This window comes from Sinohyriopsis cumingii, chromosome 17 (assembly GCF_028554795.1).
Source record: "Sinohyriopsis cumingii isolate HCF-2022 chromosome 17, ASM2855479v2, whole genome shotgun sequence".
Classification (NCBI taxonomy): Eukaryota; Metazoa; Mollusca; class Bivalvia; order Unionida; family Unionidae; genus Sinohyriopsis; species Sinohyriopsis cumingii.
The window spans coordinates 35,330,749-35,351,373 of record NC_142977.1 but is presented as its reverse complement, the minus strand read 5'-3'; the positions used below and the strand labels follow the sequence as shown (position 1 = coordinate 35,351,373).

The following is a 20,625-nucleotide window of genomic DNA, read 5'->3' as shown; positions in this document are numbered from 1 at the left end:
TTAGGATGGTGTCAAAATGCGAATCTATCCAGTGAGACCTAATTGTTTGATACTTAAAAGAGCTTTTGTAGTTGCTGCAGTATCTATCTATCTATCTGTCTATCTATCAGCGTATTCAGTAGGGTTTGTTGTTCTGTTCGTGTGTTCAGTAAAGACTGTCTATCTTATTCGTGTGTTCCGTAGAGTCTATCTATCTATCCGTGTATTATGTAGAGTCTATCTATCTATCAGTGTATTCAGTAGGGTTCGTCAATCTGTTCGTGTGTTCAGTAGAGTCTGTCTATCTATCCGTGCGTTCATTTGAGTCTGTTTATTTAGCCGTGGTTTCAGTAGAGTCTGTTTCTCTTTCCACGTGTTCAGTAGAGTCTATCTATCTATCCGTGTATTCTGTAGAATCTATCTATCTATCCGTGTGTTCATTTGAGTCTGTTTATCTAGCCGTGTATTCAGTAGAGTCTTTTTCTCTATCCACGTGTTCAGGAGAGTCTGTCTGTATGTTCGTGTGTTCAATAGAGTCTATCTATATATTCGTGTGTTCAGTAGTCAATCTATCAGTGTGTTTAGTAGAGCTTATCTATCTATCCGTGTGTTCAGCTGAGTCTGTTTGTTTATCTATATGTTCAGTAGAGTCTGTGTTCAGCAGTCTGTCTATCGGTGTGTTCAGCTGAGTCTGCTTATCTATCCATGTGTTCAGTAGTCTGTCTATCAATCCATGAGTTCATTAGAGTCTGTCTCTCTATCCGTGTGTTCCGTACAGTCAATCAATCTATCCGTGTGTTCCGTACAGTCTGTCAATCTATCCGTGTGTTCCGTGCAGTCTATCTATCCGCGTGTTCCGTAGAGTTTGTCTCTCTATCCGTGTGTTCCATACAGTCTGTCAATCTATCCGTGTGTTCCATACAGTCTGTCAATCTATCCTTGTGTTCCGTACAGTCTATCTATCCGTGTGTTCAGCAGTCTGTGTATCTGTCAGTTAAGTTGCATCATGGTACATTTAAATATGTAGAGAGACACATGAAACACCGTATTGTCTGTGTTCATAGTACGTTGTCTGAAGCCAGGAGTTTCTCATCCTGACAGCATCAGGAGACCTGGGTTATACAACCAATCAAAACAAAACAAAATAAAACAACAACGCGATTTTGCAAATCTTTTGGACCAATTGGTCATTATGACATGGAGATTTTAATGCATGATTTGAACATTTGAAACATCTGATATACTTCTAATGAAAGTATTTACATGATATTATAGTATTTGTAAAATCTACTACATTAATTTCGTGTAAAACTGATTGTTTCAAAAGGTACATGTCCAAGAACTAATTACACTTCTAGGAAGTGGTAATAATCCACTTTGACTACTACTGCTACTACTACTACTACTAATAATAATAATACCACTACTAGCACTACTATGTGTCCGGCTGTCCGTGTTCATAGTTACTCTGCAAAGTGAACTTAAGAATTTGACTATCAAGAACTGAATGCTTTACCTAGTTATTCTGCGTCCCGTAAATGGCCAAAGTCGAAACCGCTAACTAATGAAACTTACTGCAAGTTTCACAAAGCAAATTTTGTCTAGACCTGTTTATCGTGCCTGTAACAAGAATTTCCTTTTTTCTTAGGACATATTTGTTTCTTCTCTATACTTCGATTCTCTTCTGATTTTGCAGGTTTTTCTTTTCAAGTTATTTAAAACTTGTATTTTCTCTTCTGTGCATATGGCTTTATTTCCACTGTGCATGAATATGAAGAATTACAAATTCCGTAATTTTCTTTTTATATAATTATAGTTTAATCCAGTTATACCAAATACATTTCACAAATTCGGGTTTTATTACACATAGGACAAACAATAACAAAAAATACAAAACTGGACATAATTATCATCAGAGTTGAAACCAATTAGGCGACATCGAATATTTTAAAATACTATTGCCATGACACATTAGTCATGCAAATGTTTGTGATTTATAAGCTTTCTTTTGTGTTCATGGTTTGTCCTCTCTGCCTTTGACAAAGACTGAGTAAGAGTACAAAGGTTAGTTAAGAAGTATAGGTGCACTGTTCGTTGTCTGCTTGCATGCAACCGAGATTTAAACAAACTTCACTAATCAAACTAAGGATATGATTAATGATGTGTAGATTGAACGGTAGACATTTATGTCAACACTGAATGTTCTACAATTTGACCCAGTAGCAGTCGACAAAATTCCCGTAAAAGAGGAAGATGCATCGAGTAAGGTGAAGTCAGGGTTTGTCCAAAGCACGGCATCAGACTGTAGAAAAAAGGAGTGAAGCCTAACGAAACAACCAAAAAATTGACCAATTTGATTGGCACCCAACAAAGCTTGATTTATTATGTCTGTCTCTACGACCATATGTAAAGATTTCTCATTGTATGCATATAAGGCACCGACCATGCATTTCTCGGGGTAATGGGGTCTGTTCATTTGCATGGGCGATAACATCGAGGGCGATCACCCTCTAGAGAACGATAGCCAAATAAAACGGTCATCTTGTAAGAACGTACAACCTCACAACACCACCACCAGTAGCACCGCTATAATACTGAAAAATTATAAAGTCATTCTTTACGGTTCAGTCGGTTGCTGCCCACTTCGTCAGGGAGAAAAATTCATGGAAACCGACACGACGGGAATTTATTGAAGATTTGTGGCTAAGTTACGTTGAATACGGACATGGAGGATTATGGAATACTAAATATAATTATAGAGAAGTTATCAGCGTTGATATGATTTCACGCTATCCTGGAAGTTGTCTTTGGATGGGAGAATGTGCTGAGTATTTTAAGCAATTGGACATCCAACACAGGAGATGACCAGAGTTGCAATAAATGGACCTTTACCAGATTTTGATTTAAGTTGATTCGCATGTAATAAATCGTTTTCGTTTAAGGAAGGTCTTCATCTGATTGTTTATGTCTGGTTTGGTCGTCATTTTTCAGAAAAATGTTGGGCTCCAATACTACTATTACGATAATGTTGGGCTCCAATACTACTATTATAATAAGTTTATTCAGGGTGGCATATGAGCACAAACGATAATGCAAAAATTAATTATAGACGATGCCGACCCCGATTTTATAATAGCTGATCCAACTGAGGATGGCACATTTATAAGCCTGAATAATGCTTACTTGTCGGAGGGAACTAAATTAGGTACAATTGTGAGCTATACTGATGGTGACTCATGGCAGTTTACCCATTTAAGATCTTCGATATTAGCGTATGTTTCGATAAATTTGTTGTCGATGATAAAAAGGTTTCCTGATACCGCGGTTAGAGTTGCCACAGATTCATTTTATATCAATAAAATAAACGGATTTGTTAAAGATTGGTACCGATGCATCATGGAGCTAATAGAGAATAAAACGAGAAAAGATACTTAGTTATTATTAATCAGCCGACGTTGAATCTAGGAATAAAACCACAAGAATAATCAAATGTCATTATTATCATCAGCACCATCGGTATATGATCCCGTAACTAGATATAAAACCGTTTATCTTAACGGGTGCGGTGGTTCTGATAAAACAACAGGTGCGATTGAATTATTTCGAAATCTTGACATGGTTGTTTTGACACCTACACTTAATTTCGCCAGAGAAATGATCAAACGTGAAGTAAAATCTCAAACTTATCATAGTTTCTTTAGATGGCGCCGAGACGCATTGACACTTGAACGAATGAGTGAAAAATAAATTCCCAAGATCATTATTTGGGATGAAATATGCACGGTGTCGCTGGAGATATTAATACTCTAAACACCGCTGTAATAATGTATGGCGATCATGGTCAACCGCCGCCTTTTGTTGTATCATATCCGCATGAATGGTTAAAATCGTTCGTCGATTGTAACGAAGAAATAACCATAGATTACTAAACGCTTGATCAAGAATTAAGATAATTAAAGAAATTAATCAGATTACAACCAGACAAGATTCAGTGTGAAATAACGCGTGAAATAATTCCAGAAACACATATAAATGATATTTGGAATTTATGGAGTCCTACTGATTTGATAGTTGCAAGTAACAGAAAGTTCATGATAGACTTCAACAGCAATTATTTATGTTACATAAAGAAAAAAAATTCAAGTCTACCTGTACGATTGTGTTATCGCCCAGCAGATACGCAACGACATAAAATCGATGTTGAAATTCATGGAATTAATGAGAAACAAAATATTGTACTAAATGATATTGTTTTAATTCCTGTGAGTACTTCTGAGAGCGCGTTAACGATGGATAAAACTCCATGGACTCTAGGATATGCTATAACGATTCATTCGTCACAAGGATTAACTATTTCCGATATAAATATTTGAATGGTCAAATTTAGTTTGTCTCGCAGTCTCTCGAGTAAGAAGAATGTATCAGCTGTTTAGGGTTATCATAAACTTCACAGTTAATAACAATCAAATACTGGCGACACCGAAGGTGTTGGCGATCATGTAGTAAAGAAAATATTAACTAGTTATAAGCATTGTGACCAAAAAATAAAAAATAAGCGCGACTTTGATCTCGATGCTGAATTTATTATGACATTGAAAACGCGAGAGAATAATCATTGTGCGAGCTGTAGCACAGTAAATGTGGCAGTATTTTAATAATAATCCAAGACCGTTTACCATAGATAGAACTAATAGTAGTCTTGGTCACACACGCGAGAATGTTATGCTGACCTGTCTTGAATGTAATCAACGTCGGGGCGCTGGTGTACTGTTTTCATAAAAGTGAAGGTGGTGGTAATCGTGTATCCTCAGGAATTACTTGTAATTGTTCGCGTACAAGCGTACACATCCACGTTGAAGCGCAGTTGAATCTAGTCTGTAGAGTGTAGGTCTACCCGTGGATCGTAGCACGCTGTAAATTTTATGTGTAGTCACATTCCAAATAGGATTAGTTGCTCTTTTGCTCTTTTTTTTAACCACCTTTACGTTCACCAGATTCATGTAAATATCTTACAGTCACATTTCCTAGTACTGGTTGTTTTGAGAAAGAATCACCACGTTGTATTGGTATATGTTTTCTATGATCGCATTAATGGGTTTCATAGAAGTTCCACGAGTAATTTCATTACTTAACGCAGCTATAACGCATTCACGAGATCTCATGTCTTTTTGAACTTTGTTCAGGGATATTTCCTGCGCATACTGGTATCCAAACAATCGCCCAGAAAGTGTTCGCCAAATGATTTCCTGATCGCGATGAATTGCGGTGTGCTGTCGTCTGATTTTGACGTTATATTGCTTGGTCATCGACGTTGCTGTACCAAGAAATTCTTAGCCACGATCAACCTGTAGGAACTGTGGCCATCGTGGACCACCACGTTGATAAATTCGTTTTAACGCAGATGACTCTTCAATTGACGTTTTAGTTTGTAACGGCTCTACTTCTTTATACCTACTTGCAACGTCAACGACAGTCAACGTGTATTTGTATGTGCGTGATTGTTTAATGGTTTCATGTGGTAAAAACAAAATATCTGCTTGATGAACTTTATTGGTAGAGCTGACATGAAAATGTGCAAACTGAATTTGTTTAGGTGGTGGTAGTTAATTGGCCATATTGCCTGTCATGCTAACCAATTTTAAGCATCAGAGTAGCGATTAGTAAACTTGCTGATGACGCGTTGATGTTAGCTGCCCTAGCTTGTGTGTATTGATCTATCAGTTGTTCTACAGAGATTGTTAACCATTTAACTCATACAAAACTTTGATTTCTCCATATGTAACATAGCTCAACATTATCTAACATAGCAATTACTTAAAGTAACCATTTATTTTGTCATAAGAATTATCACGAACGTGTTTGTATGAGAATAGATACGATAAGATAATTTTTACTATAACCGCTAACTTAGCCCAATAGTTTATTATGCGACTTTTAATGTTGATAATTAAAGGGAAACTATTGTATACTATATACAGAAGGGTACATTTTTGGACATTCTAAGGAAAGAAAGATAATTCTTCGACTATATCAGATTTCACAAATCCCTAAATTTTACAAGGAGATAGAATCTCACAAAGATGCTATACATCACACTTTGTATACCATTCAACACCCGATAATACTATCCATAACCGTTTTGTTTTGCTTAGAGTGTAAGGGAAGGAGATGAAATATACTACCTATCGCACCTTCCATACCATTCATCATCTGATAAACACTATCCACAACGTCTTGTGTTAGCTTAGAGATTAAGATAAGGAGAATAAATCTCATAAACATAATATCTAAAACATCACATATAAGTAGTGAAGGGGGGCACTATACGTACAATGGGAATTAGCATTAAAAACACCCTTGGGGCACTATACGTACAATGGAAATTTAACATGGAGAAAAATCGTGGGGCACTATACGTACAAGGGGAATTTAACATGGTGATAAATCGTGGGGCACTTTACGTACAAGGGGAATTTAACATGGGAATAGAGTTTGGGCTTGTTTAGGGACAAGGGGAATTGAACATGGGATTTTTTTTAAAAAAAAAAAATTTTTTTAAAAAAAGGGGTAGGCAATTCAAAAGACTATCTCTTTTCGAGAAATATGGCTGGCCCTGAAAAGGGCCTTTGGGTTTTCTTCTTCTTCTAATTTCTTCTTTTCCTCCACCAACTTCTTATTTTATCTCCAACACTCTTTTTCTTCTTTTTTTTCTCCTTCTCTTCTTTCTTCTCTTCCTCCTCTTCTTCTTTCTTCCTCTTCTCATTTTCCTCTTCTTTTTCAATTTTTTCGTTCCATGTTCTTATTCTTATCTTTTCCTCTTCATCCTCCTTCTCCTCCTTGATCTCTTTCATGACACCACTAATCTTGTCCTTTGCTTTCCTTAAATTGTTAATTTCCATCTTTACACGATGGGGACTATAGGAATAATGGTCTTCAACCAGTCTTAATAGCATCTGTTCCATTATTCCTAAATTGTCTAAAACGTCTTGCAAGGTTTGTAATTTGTCCATTTGGTTTGACGCCATCTTCTTTGTATTCTTTGCAGAATGGTTTGAACGACGAATACTGTGGGTTCTTATACGAAAAGCGCGTACGTGAAGGAAAACATCCCCCTAAAACATAAAATTGATCTTACCTAGATGATGACCGAACATCGCGCGGACGTGAAGGAAAACATCCCCCTACTTTCTCATTTCATATAATATAACCCTAACTATACTCTCCACATTTGCTAAGAAACCCATAATCTACTATTCACACCAACATACCTGAGCTCTTACAAACACACACAAACACATACACTTCCACTATTAATAAAGAGTTAGTGTTTATTTTCACACTACTCTACCTACATACATTGGCAAATTAATAGTTATTTCTTTTCTAGAGTATTGGGTAGCCCTGAAAAGGGCTGTTTTGTTTGGAACTTCATGGACACCTGGTTAATGGTGGCACCTTCCAGGCCTGGCGCCACATACACATCTTATCCCCCAGTTACTTTTTACCTTTTGGGGGGAGAGAGCAGAGGCAGGATATGTTGCTTCAGAATCCCAATTTTCACTCTCTGGGATTTTGAAATTTCTTCTCTCCTTTTCCTCCTCCTCTTCTTTGTTTCTTCTTTCCTCTTTATATCTTCTTTCTTCTTCTTCTTCTTTGTTTCTTCTTTCCTCCTCTCTTATCCTTCCCTCCTCGACAATGGCTTCCGCGGCCAGTTCATTTAATATGCGCCTGGCATATTCCAGATGCACATGAAGCTCCAACAGTTTCTCCAGTCTCGTGTTCATTTTTGGTGTTGATCAATCAACAAGGGTAGCTCGACTGCCGAACGAGTTTCAATTTATAGTGAAAGCGCGGACGTGAAGGAAAACATCCCCCTAAAAACATAAAATTCATCTTACCTAGATCATGACCAAAAAACAACAACAACGCGCGGACCTAAAAGAAACACTCGCTCACTTTTTTTATGCTACCCATCACTTCAATAGACTATCCACATACGCAAAGCAATCCAATCTAACCCCTAATATACACCTCAAACAACCCCAAAAACAAACATCATTTTAATCTACTATCCACACCAACCTACTTTATCACTTACAAACACAATCACACAAACTCATACGCTCACATTTTTAAAAGCTAGAGTTAGTGTTTATTTTCACACTACTCTACCTACACACATTGGCAAATTAATAGTTATTTCTTTTCTAGAGTATTGGGTAGCCCTGAAAAGGGCAGTTTTTTTGTTTTGCTATGGCATTCTTTTTTAGTTTCTAAGAATGCGATGTCCTCTGAGGATAGACTTTCTGGCAATAGGTCTGCTTCTTCGGAAAGAGAAGAAGAATTCTTTGGTGTCTATACGACAATCGACAAAGCCTCTGTCAGCTTCAGGTTGCTGCTGCTGCTGTTGTTGCTGTTGCTGCTGTTGCTGCTGTCTCTGAAGTCTGTACTTCTCTGTCCATTCTTCTTTCTCCCTGTTCATTTCTTCTCTGAAGAGCTCTTCTATCAGGTCTTCAGTGATTTTTAACATTCTCACATTCTCTATTTCTTCTGGCTTCGGTATCAGACTGTGTCTGACCCTATGCAGATTCACGTAGGCTTCGTTGAGCTTAGCTAGTTTGGAGCACATCTTCTTAGGAGGATGAGTCGACAATGGATGGCTAGACTGGGAACAACCCGGTTCTTAAAGTGAAAGCGCGGACGTGAAGGAAAACATCCCCCACACGGTTTTCGAGCCGCAACGTTCATGAGAGGGATAGTAAGAAATGAAAGAGCATCAATCCAACATTCTTATAGCTAAACAAACCACAAAGGCATTTTTTTCAAAACACAACATTTTTTATTCAAAAAATCACTTAACACTAACTAACAACAACATTTTTAACAATAAACCAACACTATAACATCAAACATTTTTCTTCAAATCACAAACATTTTTTTCTCAATCTACAAACTACTTTGAACAAGGCTGACAACGTTGTGAATGAAATTGTGATTTCCACTGTTGGAAATCATTAGGCCATTGATGGACACTACGTTTCCTAGCTTGAGACAAAAGATAAGCATAATGGTCACAAAACCATCGATCTACTTTCACATCGTTTCTAGCAGAAGAACGAGGATCGAAATGAGTCACTAAATGTTCTAAGGAATAGCCCAGGCTGCGATGATGCAGAAAATACACACAGTATTGTCCACACACCAAGGAATCTGTGCCTTGTAATTTCACGTTATTGAATCGGGTGGTTTGAGCATTTCTTCTCATAAAGTCGATGATATCGTCTTCCAAAGGGGGCAATCCGTACGAATCGAAATATTCCACACATCCTTCTTGAGGAAAGTAAACGGCTACCCAGTGGGTTCCTGGGAGATGACTATCGTCCGTGTTGATCACGTAAGCTTGATGGTCTTTAGGTTTGCGATGAGGGAGTTCATCTTTAGCACAGACGACGGGATTCCAAGAAGCCGTATACGAACTGTGGTTCAAAAGGTAATAAAGTTCCCAGGTATCCATTGTTTTGTGTTTGTTTTCTTCTTCACAGGTAATAATACGTCGTCAATTCGATCCTGACTTTTTGCTTGAAAATGTCTGACGAATAAACGGTTATTCGTTCTGTTTCCTCACTCTGATTCAGGAGAGCTTCGATACGATGGATCTCTTGAGTGGTTAATGGTGGACAAGAATGTTCACGCAAGTCTTTATACCACTGGTGCAACACGTCTTCGTTCGAGATGAGACTCCAAGCTTCGTCCAGATACTCGTCCAATTTTTCTTCTTGACTCAACATCAGGCATTTATCGTGTTGAATTTGACTGGGATGATCGTTTTGACATCCATAGCAATTTTTCTTGATCAATTCCGTCATTTTGTCGACCAAGTGTTTGGCAAAACAGGAGACTAAATGGGCTTCTTGTTCTGGCCATCTCGACTTCATCAAAACTTCTTCGTCTTTGTCTTGAGATTCTTCTTTTTCCACGGTCTCCTCACATTCCATCTCCAAAGTTTCTCCACTAGGTAAAGAGGGAGAACAGTCTTCCATGGCTTTCTAATAATCTAGAATGACTTCTCTCAAACTGTTGATTTCTATGGTATTATCGAATTCTGCATACAGGATGACGTTCACTGTATGTGTCAGTGGCTTTGCAAACTGAAGTTCCACACGAATCTGGCCAGATTTTATAGGGTGGAAATGTCCCTCGTCGCTGCCTTGGTCTGGAGTGAAATCGAAAGCCCACAAAGCATAGCCTTTGTCATAATCGTCATACTCAATGCCGTGACTGGTGTTGGTTCCTAACTGACCGGTGGCTTCGTACAGGGACAAGTACGATCTCAAGTAATTTTTGTTCGTGTCACTAAAGTCAGGTTCGAAAGGTCGGGTACACAAGGTCTTGCCATCACGACTGACTTCGATTTTCTTCACGTCGAAGTGTTGAAAGTTGAAAGGATTTTGATCGAAGGTTCCGTTGAAGGCTGAATTCCAGACCATACCAAGGATTAAACGTTTGGGTAACTGTCCTTGGAACAGATGATCTTCGGTTATGGATTGAAGGTTAGTGGGAATGGTGAACGTTTTCACTTCCACACGTCGGATGGGATACTTGGCAGTCGTTCTGCTCAACGTTTGACTGATGTCGTTTGCCACTTTAGGTAACACTTCTACGCGTCGTACGTAGAGTTTGGCTTCTTGGATTATGCTTTTAGGATTGCCAGCAGATTTATTAGCCATCAAATGGAAAGCGGTACTGCTGCGATTCAGTCTGAAGCGGACATTGACTCCGTTCAGCAAATATTTCTCTTGCAACCACATGTCCAAATGCAAACGATCCATCAGTTCTAAACTTTTCTTGTTTATGATTTTGTCTGCTCTTGCCTCCAAGCCGGAATTGGATGTATCTGTTTTTTCTAACTTGCCCGCTTCGTCAGCTACCCACAGCACACAGGCATTGAGATGACTATCCTTGGCATCTATTCCGTACGTCAAGAGATTTTCCAAGTAGGCACGGTAAGGGTATGTATCCATGCTGCTGCTGACTAGTTTGTTATTCAAGTACAAATCCACTGAGCTGAACAAGGAATGCATGAAATTGTTGACGGGACCTATTTCGTCATCGTCTTTTACTCCATTACCATCCTTATCTAGAACTTGGACTTTCAAGTACAAGTAACTGCTATTCAGATCAATGTAATCTTCGGGCTGTGCCTTGATTTCAAACTCGATGGGAGCGGAATCGGTCAGTGAGGAGACGGGATTAAATTCCACCCATTGGGATTCTTGCATGGTCATCATGGTGGGGGGCATGGCAAACAGATCCAGTTCCGTCTTGGAACAAGCGCAAGACTCTCGGTGCATCATTTTGTTTTGTGTCTCAATAATCGAAAACGTCTAAGTCTCGAACGGTTCTTCTTTTCTTGGCCTTTCTCGCTTGAAGTCTGGTGAAAGGGTGTTTTCTTCTTCGTCGTCTCTTTCTGCCTTGTCCTTGCTGAATGCCTGACTCGGTAGCGTGCAGGGCATTTATAGGTGTGTCTCGTCGGCCCAAAATGTCTTTGCCCGTTTGTAGCAAGACATTTTTGCCAGCCCTCATGAAGGCTTCTTTAGGGTTCTGTTTGTCGATGATGACATTTTGGAGAAATTCTTTGCCTTGCGTCAGTGCCGCATCTTTCAAGGCGTGCAATCCGCGTGTCACCATCGGTTTCAACACTGGGGCCACCGAACGAAAGGCCGATTTTAACATGTCTCCTAAACCGTGTCCTCGCTGTCGAGCCACCCCTTGGTACACTGGATACATGACTTACTTACGAGTCGTGAGAGAACCGTTTTCGAAAATGGAGTTTCACCGTGACTTTTCCTTTGGTGAATGGAATATTTTGTCCCAAATCTCCTTTTATAGTAATGTTGACCGTGTCCAAATACGACTTGCTGACCGGCAAATAGTGAGGATGGACAAATTCGCGGTGGACGTGGTAAGTGTTTCCACCTTCCTCGTCAGCGTTCGTGGCAGAATCCACTTTGAAAGGAATGACACGCAGTAACGGTACGGAGGTGTGTCCCACCACGTTGTATTCCACCACATCGGAGTACACAAAGATCAAATTCAGTCCTTGGTTCAGTTCTACCGGGAAACGAAAATACTGGCCAAAAGTCACGTTGTCGTAAATGACTGGTAATTCGGGTGATGTTTTTTGTTCTCCTATCTTCCTCAGCTCCATGTCACCGCCCAACATGTCAAACAATTCGGGACAAAATATAATGGAGACGATTTTACTTCGCTCAAATTTCATCAAGAAGCGACGAGCTACTTTGTGGTACTCCAGGGTGACACTTTTGTTCCTGAAATTGTCCTTCTTAAAAACTTCCCCAAACACACCATTAAACTTGGAGGCTATGGCGCTGACCAAATGATGACCACTGAAATAATAGCCTGGGGGAATCACAAAGTTGTAGGTCCACGTTTTAGTTTTCTCATCATAGGTTTTATTGGTATATGTGCTACTAGTCTTATCCAACTCATCTTGCAATGGTTTGTCATAAACTTCCACCTTAAAAGTATTTTGATTGTTAAGGACATTGTGGACTTGGGTCGCGTGAATCATTTCTACTAAAGCCACTTCCCAATGGGCTTCGTGATCTAAGGGGATGGCTTGAGGTAATTTGGCCGTGTAACAGCACAACGTGTTGTTGGGAAACACCTCCATGGAACTGTCACTGGGTAAGGTTAAGTAAAATTGGTTTTGGTGACTCATAATTCTAGAGTTCTGTGGCTGTCCGAGGGGTTAGTGGACGTCAGAGGCGTGTCTCCGCCCAAAATGGGGTTCTGGTTGTGGTGGTTGTTGGAGTGGTGACTGGCACTGGCACTGGACACAACGTTCCCGTTCGAGGAGAATTTCAGGGAGGGATTGGGAAGTAGGTAACCGATGCAACTGCTCAATAAAATGGTCCACAATTGTTTGTCTCCTTGTTGCAAACTCAAATTGGCGATGGCTGCCCCGATGACACAATACACCACGAAGATTTGGCAGAAAAAGACGATTTGCGTTTTAGGCACACGTTCTCCACACCACACCCACAAGGGTTGTTTTTGTAAATCTTGCACAGAAGAACTAGGGGAAGAAGGACTGGTCGACGTAGCTGCGTCTGATGTGTGAAAGGGCATGATGGTCACTTCTTCTTTTTATAGTCGATGACTTGCGAAGCGTCGATCCAAGAATCGAAACTGGGTGGATATCCTTTCCAACGTACTTTGACTTCTTTGACACGTCGTTTGCCCACTTTACGGGTTCTGCGTTCGAGAATGCTTTCGATGTCGTACACGTCGTCTTCTTTTTTGGTGACACGTTGTAACTCGGGCAAATAAAACGTTCCTTTGAGTACTTCTCCGTTCATGTCTTCCAATTTATAGACGGCAGGATGACGGCCATGCACTCGTCCAGTGACGCGAAACAGTTCGGTCGTCCAGTTAGGTAAGTAACCTTTGTCGAAAGTGCGTTTGGTTTTGCCAATGCGCACCCAATCTCCTACGGCCAACTCTCCACTTTTCTTGGGGACAGCCCTCGTCGGGGACGTACCAAACAGGCGCTCAAACACCAACACTTCGTTGTCGGGAGTCACGTCTTGCGGGGCACGTCCGATGCTTCGATGGTAAGATTGGTTGTACGCTTGCACCAGGTGCGGTAAGATGTCGATGTACTTCAGAGTGTGGTGATGCGTAAAATATTTCCACATGCGTTCTTTCAAAGTGCGTTGAAAACGTTCCACGATGCTGGCTTTGGTTTCGGGATTCTCGGTGGTAAAAAAATGAATGTCACGTTTCTTTAATTCTTTTTGGAAAGCTTGGTTCAGAAATTCGGTGCCTTTGTCCGTTTGCCATCGAAGAGGGTGACGACCGCTTTGTTTCAACACCCGTTGCAGGGCTCGTACTAACTCGCTGCTCGATTTGGAAGTCAAGGGCACGACCCAGGCAAATTTGGAAAAGACGTCGATGACACAAAACAAATATTTGTAACCACGATTGTAGCTGGCCAAATGAGAGACATCGGCTAAATCGGCTTGCCATTGATGATCGATGCCTTCCACTCGGGTGCGACTTCTGGCAAACTTGCGTCGAATGGGTTTGTGCAAAGTGTAGGTAGCTTGTTCTTGTAACCATCGTTGCACTTGAGGTAAACGGAGACTTTTCAGTCGCGTTTTGGCAGCACGATACAATTTTTGAACTCCTGCGTAACCTGCAGGATGCGAGGGATCGTAGCAAATGCTAGCTAAGACTTTTTCCATTTTTTTGTGTTGATTGGTGTCTTAATAAGGCACCCACTCTTGGAAGAGGCTACTCTTTTTCTCTTGGGGTATTTTCTTGGATTGCAAGGCTTTGCGTGTGCGACCGGCAATAGGTGTCGAAGAGGAGGAGGATGTCTGAGCGGGGGATATCGGTTCTTGTTTCACTTCTGTCTTCACTTCTGTCTTCACTTTCTTTTTCTCTTGTGAGGAAGAAGGGGTGGCCATCATCTTTTTAATCCATCCAATTCTGGAGGTAGGTGGTGTTGTTAACTTGCGTACTTTTTCTGGTGGAGTTTGAAACCCTTCTTCTTCTTCTTCTTTTCCTTTTTCTGTCTTGGTCACGGGTACTGGTGGTACTGGTACTGGTACTGGTGATGGTGCTGGACTTTTCATCAAGGTCTTAAAATCTTTCAAAGTGGGTAAAGCTGTTTCGTCTAAAGCTTTCTGGTGAAAGAGTTGCAGTCGTTGCAAGAGTTGACCGTACTTTTGCGATTTTTCTGTTTCGGACAAATCTTGGCGATCCAGCAAGGATTGCAATTCGTGTTGTAACTGGGACATCTCGCTCAAATTGGGATTGGGAGGTAAATGCGGGGTGCGTTGTTCTTGCCACCGATGGTATTCCATCCATCGTTTGTAAGGCACTAAAGCTAGTTTTCGTCCTTCCATGGGGTTGTCAGGGGTGAATTCTGAGATCTTGGGACTTCCGAAGGCCTTTTTATCTTGCTCCCACCAGTCCTCCCAACATGGTTCCCAAGACTCCTTTCAGTATGGGGCCTAACAAGAGAGGTAAAATACCTCCACGTTGGACCAACATCTTCTTTTTTTGACGAATGGGAATTTTCTTTTGAACCATTTTCCGAAGAACGTGACGATGTTTTCCTAAGCATTGTTTCTGGTGTTTGGACAAAGGGATCGTGCCTTTCAAGACGTTCAAACAACATTCGCACACGGTATCGATGACCTCTTTGGAAGCCGTTTGAATGAGTTTTTTTCGTACGGGTGGAGAAGCTTTGGACAGGACAGATAACAGGTCCCCATGTTTGGCTAAACGTGGTGGCAGTCCTTTCCTTTTCTTTCCTTGGGGTTTTCTGGAGGGTGACATCTTTGAGTCTTTAGGAGCACCTAAAAACACTGATACCCTACTCGGTCACAGGCCTTTTTTATACTGGAACGCGTCGCCACTGATTGTCTTTACGTCGTATCAGTTTGAGGACAGGCATGACACGTCGTGCAGGGGTACGTAACGGACTAAATCGAGCCAGTTCTTGTTTGGACAAATCCAGTAAACTTTGTAACATGCCCGATCTTTCTTGGACTTTGATTTTGGGAGAAGGTACTTTGTGAGCAGCAGCCACTGCCGCTAAATGGGAAGGTCCTGCCACTGGGGAAGTTCTTTTGGGGGTCATCAACGGAGAAGTTCTTGGTGTAATCAACGTCTCCAAGTACTCTTCAGTTCCTGGTGACATCAACGGAGAAGTGGACAAACGTGAGGCTGCCGGAGACGCAGTCACCGCTGTGGCAGGTCGTGGCTTGCGAGTGTAAGGTTGCGTCCTGGCCGAAGTGCCTCTCTTGCGACTAGTTTTCTTCTTCTTCTGTGGACTTTTCTTTTTCTGAGGACTTTTTCTCTGTTTCTTTTTCTGGGGGCTTCTTTTCTTTTTCCGGGGTGATGGTGGTGGTGTCTGGTAAGAGAAGGGTCCTGCCACTGGAGAAGTTATTCTTCTTGGGGACTTGGTCTTTTTCTTTTTCTTCTTGGGGCTTCGTTGAACTTTTGTCTTGGGGATAACTTTGGGGGCATTAGGATCCCATCTTAAGAGTGAGCGAATGATGACCCCTCCTAGAGTACCGCTCCCTCCAGGTTTCAAAATGATTTGTTTTTTGGTTTGAGTGTCGATGCGGGGATCGGCCAGTTGGACCAAAGCGACTTTGTTTCGATCGAAAAAGCGTTGGGTTTGATGAGGAATCTGAATGATTCCTTGGAGTAATTGACGTGCCGTCACCGTGAACCATCGTAAGACTTCTTTGAGACTAGCTTCTAAGACACGGGCTCGTGTTTGTGGATCTTTTTCTCGGCTGATGCCATACAAGGCACGAATCAATTTGACGGGAAGATGCGACTGAAGGGACGTCATGTTCACACTGTGTGAGACAGACGAAAAAGGGTCTGAGGTTTTTATAGATTTTTTTCATGGGAGGAGTGAAATGAAGTCGAGGACGGAGACGTGTACAGGACAGGCCCTCCGTCTTGGCACCAGTGGTGAAACAAGTGGGTACGAAATCGGAAATCCTCGGGGGTCGTAGGTTTCAAATCGACGAGTAAATAGGCGTGTGGCGTTTGAGTGGCATCGTCGTACGCCTGAGTCAGCCAAGGCGTTCCTAACTGTTTGGCTAAGACTTGCACTTGCGATTTATCTCGAGGGCTTTTAAACAAGACTACGTAATGCGCATTGAGACTGATGGTGCGATGGGCTTTACTTTGTTGAAACAAATTTTGGGTGATGTAAACGACACTGGCATTACGGTGATGCCCTTTGCGCGTAAACCACAATTTAATTTCTTCTTCGTCTTCTCCTAACATGTCGTCGAAAATGACCAAATGGGTTAGACGGGAGTCAGAGACGATGCCGTCGTCTTCTTTAGGAATGCCTTCCACAAACACGATGGAATCGCCTTGACTTTCTCGCAAGAGGCTGTACGCCGATTGCCACTCTTTGTAACACCACACGATCCGTTGAGGGGGCCGATCGATCAAATGATGTTTATGTTCGATCAAACGTTTGACGAATTCGGTTTTGCCTGAACCGCTAGGTCCAGCAATGAGCATGTTAAAGGGATGGCGAAGATACAAAGCCTCCCAACTGGCACGATCTAAGTGTTCGTCGATGACTTTGACAGTAGAGGAAGAGGGAGCAGAGACAGCAGAGGTAGCCATGGTATGAGAAATGTCACTTGTGACACGAAAAAACAAACAAGACAAGAGTTTATATACTTTTTTCAGAACACGTTTATTGAATGTTTCAAATATGAACACGAAAGACAAAAATACATACAACCCAAATAGTGATGTACAGGAATATAAAACACAGCAAAGCGATCAAAGTGGAATATAAACAAGTGTCTGTACAACATGTTTTGGGTAACCAAGATGTCCTAGGGACAGTGTGTAATGTTCTTACAGTCTCTACATGAGGTATTGTCACACAAGTGTCCTCCCGGAATGACCTTTCAGGAATGTCCATGACAGTCCTGTCCTGAAGCGAGTGGTTGTTCTCGGTGACGGGTTCTTCTGGCACCGTCACTAACACAGGTTGAAAAGTAACTTTTTTCCTTGAACAACTCTTGTGCATACTGGGCCACTTCTTGGGTCCAAGCCTCAAAACCCCCCTTTTTCCAATCACGAACATCTGTCCAATGAGGGTGTAAGTCACAAGCTACACACACATCGTCATACACGTCTTGGGTCGCTAAAAGTTGACGAATCTTTTTTTCCTGTTGAGGTCGAGAAGTATCCAGATGAAAACGCAAGGCTTTGAACAAAAGGAGTTTTTCGTGACCATTTAAGGCCATGGAGGTGGTAAGTACTGATCGTAAAGAGTCCACAAAGAATCGGCTGGTAAACGAAATCCCAGAAAACAAGTCACTAAGACACACACCACTTGTCGTCCAAAATTGAATGGATACAGTTCTTGTAATAATTGATGGTAATGATCCACGGTTTGAATATGGTCATTGAGTTCCTTCCACGGAATCTGTTGGATGACATGTGACATAAGTCGTGGCATGGCAGCCTGTTTTTATAGTCTCTTTGTTTCGGAAACAATAGACGTACTTTCTAGCCAGAGATCTTCGTTCTCCAGTAGGGAATCTAAATCTTGCATACTGTAACCGAAACTTCAGAGTTCGTTTAGAAGTTTCCTCTTCCTCTAAGTAGATTCCACGTAAAATATGTTGATAATCCTTTAACTTGTCTTCCTCAATGTATTGCTGTAGGTGAATCTCGAAGTAACCAAAATAATGAACGTTTCGATCATTCACTAACTCAAAGTGTTGAACAAGGTCTGACCATTGAAACAATTTCTGACGAATCAGTTCTCTTATACCATTCAGGTACCAGTGGTTAAAGATCTGGTGACGTAACGGATGCAATTGTTCTTTACGTTTCACTTGTATTTTGACCAGCTCTCGGTAAATGCGTTCTCTCAACTCCACAGGCAAAGCACGAATGTTCTCTAGCAAAGTATCCATGAATAGGTCATACTAAATCCTCTTTGGTCTGACACAAGAAATGTACTCTTTGCACAAACATGGTTTCACTTCAGTGTCGAATTTAAATCGTTGAGTCACTAATCTACACATTACAATTCGTTCAGAAGTTTCCTCTTTCACCAAGTTGACATTGTGTTCAAGATGTTGGTAATTCGTTAACTCTTCCTCTGGAATTCGATGCAGTACATTTACAATGTAGTAGATAGAATCGTCCATACCAAACCATTCCTTTTTATAACCAGGAGGTCGTTGATCAATGTCTGTCCAATGGAACACTTTCAATTGAATCAGTCCTTGTATAGCCTTCAGGTACCAGTGGTTCAAACACCGGTGACGTATCGGATGCAATTGTTCTTTACGTTTCACTTGTATTTTGACCAGTTCTCGATAAATGCGTTCTCTCAACTCCACAGGCAAAGCACGAATGTTCTCTTGTAAAGTATCCATGAACAGATTATTATGGTAAGAAGTTACTTCAATGTCTCGGTCCCACTAAAGGTAAGTAATGACAATTCGGTGACCATCGAGCATGTTCTACGTAGGCCGAATCTTGCGGTTCCCAGTGGTGAAGTGACACACCGCAACTGAAGCACTTGACTTTATCTCCTTCGCCCAAGTAGAAAAATCCGGCTCTGGCTAATTCTTCGGGGGTCGGTCCTCCCAGATACTTTGGCCATTTTCCTTTGAACGATTGAAGACGATTTTCAAAGTCGCAGTATTCCGACGAACGCACAGGAAACGAATATTCGCTTTTCACAGGTTCGTTTCGATGAGGGTTGAGTGACATGGGCAGGAGTTTGCTCAGGGCTGGATGACATCCGTAGGGAGGTAAACGTGAAGGTCGACATTCCCCTTTAAAACGAAACCCAGTAAAATGTCCAAGAGGACGAGCAGCATCGCTTTCGCATCCCTCAGGTTTGACACGCACAGCATCACTTTCCATGACAGGGGCAGTGAGAACAAAGTTCCCATGATGCTTTACGGCATCGCTCAGGTCACAAGGTACAGCATCGGTCCCATCGCAAGGCTCACAATCGCACTCGTCTGCAAACTCCGTTACGCAATTACAATGGTAACCACATGGACAATCGCAGTTTCCTTCCGGACATTTTCCGTCGCAATGTCTGGGTCTTATCCATCCAGTATTAGTCACACTAGAGGAAGATACAACCTTTTTACAATCCCCAAACTGGAACGATGTCTTTTTCAAAGTATTCATCTTGTTCGCTCGGTCTTGGTAGTCACAATGAACTATCGGTCTTGCCTAGGGTTCCTTTTTTATATACAGACCAATACCGACGTGACCGTACGGTAAGGTGAAATGATTGGGAAGTCGAACTCGCTTCTGGTACACGATTTGATAGACTTTTTCCAAGGGCCGACTGACGATGTGGTGAGTGGGTAAACGTACAATCTTGTTCGGTTGGTAAGTGGTCACTTTAAAGTTTCCATCCTCTCCCGATTGCAAGGCTTCTTTCAATACCCCAAAGTTGACCACTCGACTGGTACGATAATTCAGAGTCAGTCCTTTCACTTTGCACGTCGTGTGCACTTCTCCTTGTTTGTCCCGGTATTCGTAGCCGTAATTTTTGGGACCGCCACTGACAAAACTTAGAATCTTGTCGTCGGGATGCTCGTCTGTCCAGGCTCCTAAACGGTCTCCTTCGATGTTAGGGTGATGTTGAATCGGGTGATGGATGTAAATGCAACTGTCCGTGTCAAAGTACAGGACGCGTTCTTCTAACAGTTCTAAAGCTTCGTACAATTTTAAGCGAGCATGGGCTGTCACGTAAGCTGCAATGATGACATTTCCAAAAGGGTCGTCTTGCACAAAGTCCAGATCTTCTTCGTAATTGACCAAGATCAAATTCTCTCGAACGACGTCCACGTGTTTCATGTATTTGGTTTTGTCGTGAATCATCTGGAAGTAGCGGGAAGGTTCTGTCAAATATTCCGTCTTGGGTAAACACGGTCGTTGTGCCATTTTACCCCACAAGCAATTTAACATCACTTTGGCAAACGATCGCCTGCCTTCGTTTTTCTCGATGTGGTCTAAAGTGATGCCTTCTTGTTCGTAGTATTTCTCTTTGAATTGTATTTGGTCTTCGGGAGT

The 20,625-nt window shown here is 41.6% G+C and overlaps 1 protein-coding gene across 1 annotated transcript in view; it reads right to left on the bottom strand.

The window, feature by feature from the left end:
• LOC149778415 (uncharacterized) overlaps positions 1 to 20,625 on the bottom strand; it is a 63,221-nt gene that overhangs the window by 27,907 nt on the left and 14,689 nt on the right. The window lies entirely within an intron of this gene.